This window comes from Mus musculus, chromosome 11, assembly GCF_000001635.26.
Source record: "Mus musculus strain C57BL/6J chromosome 11, GRCm38.p6 C57BL/6J".
Taxonomy (NCBI): domain Eukaryota; kingdom Metazoa; phylum Chordata; class Mammalia; order Rodentia; family Muridae; genus Mus; species Mus musculus.
This window is the reverse complement of record NC_000077.6, coordinates 20,791,053-20,794,619: the sequence shown is the minus strand read 5'-3', so window position 1 is coordinate 20,794,619 and position 3,567 is coordinate 20,791,053.

Below are 3,567 nucleotides of genomic sequence, written 5' to 3'. Positions count from 1 at the left end.
ATCACTATCTGCCTTTCTCTTCCACTAGATCTTGTGAAAAGATATGAATTTGTTCACCTACGAACAATTTGTGGACGTCGATTGGACCCTGCTGCTGAGGCAAGAGCTAACCCTGGACATGCCACAGTGAATGAGACACACTGGCTAGCATAGAGGGAGCAGTCCTCTTAGGAACCAACTCCGCATTTGCACTGGCCCTAGACTAAGGCAGAACTATGCTGACCCCTGAAGGTGGGAGGGAGTATTAAGCATCCTGAAAGCTGCCACTGACTGGCTCTGCTCTGGCCTGTAGGTGTCTGCGTGGAACCTCCAGATCTCTGGACGGGGCCCTGCTGTCTCTGCTCTAGCAAAGCCTCACAGGATTGTCTGAGGCACCCTCATGTTTGCGACCGACCCACTAAGTGCAGTGTGGCCTCCCTGGTGGCCCTAACTGAACTGGGCTTCCCAAGATGCCCCCATGAGATGAAAGCACATTTCTGAATGGGCCAATTCTGGTCCCCTTAGCTTTACAACAGGGAACATTAAGATTTGCCCAAGGCAGTTTTCTCAACGACTTTTCTCCCTGACATTCCTAATCTGCTTCAGAGAAGAGTAGAAGATAGTAAAAGAGACCTCCCCGTGGTGCTTGGAGCTGCTGGCAGTGTGGCTTTGAGCTCTGACCAACTGCTCAGTCCAGGAGCCTGCGTTTCTCAAGTCTACATCTAGATCAGCACAGAGCTGTGTTGTAGGCCTGTCACCCTGGCTCTGTGGGTCCTTTGCCTGGTGTTCTTCCAGGATCCATGTTACATCCGACTTTGTCTTCTTTGTTCACAGTAGACTGACTGCCACTCACTCAGAAACAGAACATGTGAAGAACCAGCCCTCCTCCATCTTAGGCTTGAAAGCCATCTTACAGTAAAGACAAACTAGGTTAGTTCCTGTTGATTAATCTCTGTTTCTCAAGGATTAGGCTACACCCCACCTGTAACCTTAACTACAAATGGTTCTGTACTGCCTGTTCCAGGAAGGACAATCATGTCTTTGTTTCAAAAAGTTATCTATAACCATCTTAAAGCCTACTTTTGTTTCCAAAGTGTGTATGACTATCTTTTTACACCCACCTTGGAACCAAGTCTGTGTTTCAGGAGGTGGTCTGTTTGGCCTGCCAAATCCCCTATTTGGAAACCCCTGACCCCTGAGCTGTAAAACCCTTGTCTTCCTCATGTTCAAGGCTAACCTCTCAAGCCCTGTCTTAGGGAGAGGCAGCCTGTGTACAAGAATAGAAAAGCTTGCTTTAATTAATCACTTGCTTTAATGAATTTGGCCATGATTTGGGTCAATGGTCTTCTTCTTCTTCCCATTTTTTGATTAACACATGGAGGGTCAGCTATGAAAAGATTGTTTTTTAAGCCAGTCTCTAACATCCAAAAATGCTGTCAATTACAGAGAGCTAAGACGTCACTAACAAGACAGGAAGCATTTAAAGATGGAAGCCTGTCCTCTTAGCCCAGTCATAGGGCACAGATGTTTTCAAATAAGTACAGAGTCCACTGAGCAGGCTGCAATGAAGGGATATGCTGCCTCCCTTCTCTAAAATATTCTTAAATGTTGACTTTCTAGCAAGAGAAAAGAATAGAACCTTCATTAATATTAGTGCCTTTGTGAACATCACCAGAGAACTGAATAACAAGAGGGAGACTGTACTTTGAAGACATGCTTTCTCTGAAAGAACAAAGAAAGGGAGTACACACAGTGTGAATACACACCGTAGGAGGACACACAGTAGGGCCACTGTGAACAGAGCCGCACTGTGAGGTGCTGAATCAGCCACAGACAGGCTTTCTGAGCCTCTCCACTTACAGCTTCAACTGCTTGTCCTTTCCTTTCTATTGCTATGGGGAAGGGTGGGGGAACACAAAGGAGAAACTGTACTTTCTCATGGAGCAAACAGGTGAATCTTATCCGATGCTACTGCCACACGTGAGGAGGAAGACCTGGGGACAATCTGTGGAAGGGTGGCCCTTTTCACCCCTGCCCTCTGAGAGGTGGCCACTTCATTCACAGGAACTTGAGCATGTAGGGAACATGGCTGGATTTCAAGACTGGAATTAAAGGAGGGAATCTTGCAGCTAGAGTGGAAACTGGGGTACAACAGCAGCGAGCATCACGTGCACACACAGTACCTGTACACAGAGCAAGCTCTGTTTTGTTTGTGAGTACCCTTCCAGAAGTGTCCGGTTCTCCACAAGGAAGAGCGAATAGCTAGTGTTTCTAGAGGATAAATCCCTTCCCTTCCTTAGATGAGTGGCTGGCCTACTGGAAATGAACTGTCTGGAAGAAGGCTGTGCATAAGAGAAGGATGGGGGTGTCCTGAAGGAAGGGAAAGACTTGAAAGCTCGTGGGTAATTGGGATCCACACCTTGGGTCTCTCAGAGGCCTAGAAATGTATCAGATCCTCTGAGGGGAGTGGCAAGGGGATATGTCTAAAGAAATCATATCTGAGTGCGGAGACACAAAGGCAGCATAGCCCTCGCTGGCTATGTGACACAGGAATTACCTCTTTTGACCGCTTCTCTATCTGTAAAATGAGGGTCATTTATTCATTCCCACAAGATTTGTTGTCCTGTATGTATGCTCTAGGCCTTGAGAGACAGACATAAACAGACAAAAAAACGCACAAACAAAACCAAAAGACAAAACAAGCTGCTCCCTTTTTAGAGCTTGTGTCTAGCAGGGCAGAAAGACAGAACCACAATATCCTATTGCTATGAACACTGCTGAGCCACAAATGCCTATCAGTATGTAAATGGATGGCTTAGTGCGCTAAAGATTCAGGATGCTGAGGGAACCAAAGCAGAGCAGAAAAGGGGGAGCTGTGGGGACAGAGGCACAGACAGGGTGGTCAGAAGAGTCCCAGTGAGAAGTTAGCCTGAGCAGATGTGAAGATAAAGAAGAATATTGGTTTTCTCAAAAAGAATATTCTAGACTAAAAATTGTCTTGTGCAGATCTATTTATGTAGAGCATTGCTAAGTCCCCAGCACCTTGAGAGCATGCCATAAATGTCATCTATTATTAGTTTACATCCAGGTGTGGCCCAGCAATTGCATGGGCTAGGCAAATGGTAATGTTTAACCAGCATGCTCTGTGTCTGGCTCTGGATACGATGTTCAGGACTTTTGTTTGAGGCTGAGGAAAAGGGAATAGTGACCAAGCCTTCAGCCCTGCCAACTGGGTACTTTGATCATATTCAATATGATTTTCTAAAAGAAGACGTGCAGCAGGGTTAGAGAGGTGGCTCTACAGTCAGGGGCGCTGGCTGCTCCTCCAGAGTTCTGTTTCCAGCACCTACACTGGTGACTCACAACCATTTGCAACTCCGGTTCCAGAGGATCCAGTGCCCTTTTCTGGCCTCCTTGGATACCAGGGCATACACATGCTGGTGAAATACCCATATGCATAAAAATAAAAATATTTTAAGAAAATAATGTGATACAGCTTTCTGACCTAAGCTGATGATGTAAAATTTCTACCAATGCCCTAGAAAAATAGGCAGAGGCCTGCAATGCAGTGAGACGTTGAAAGGTCTG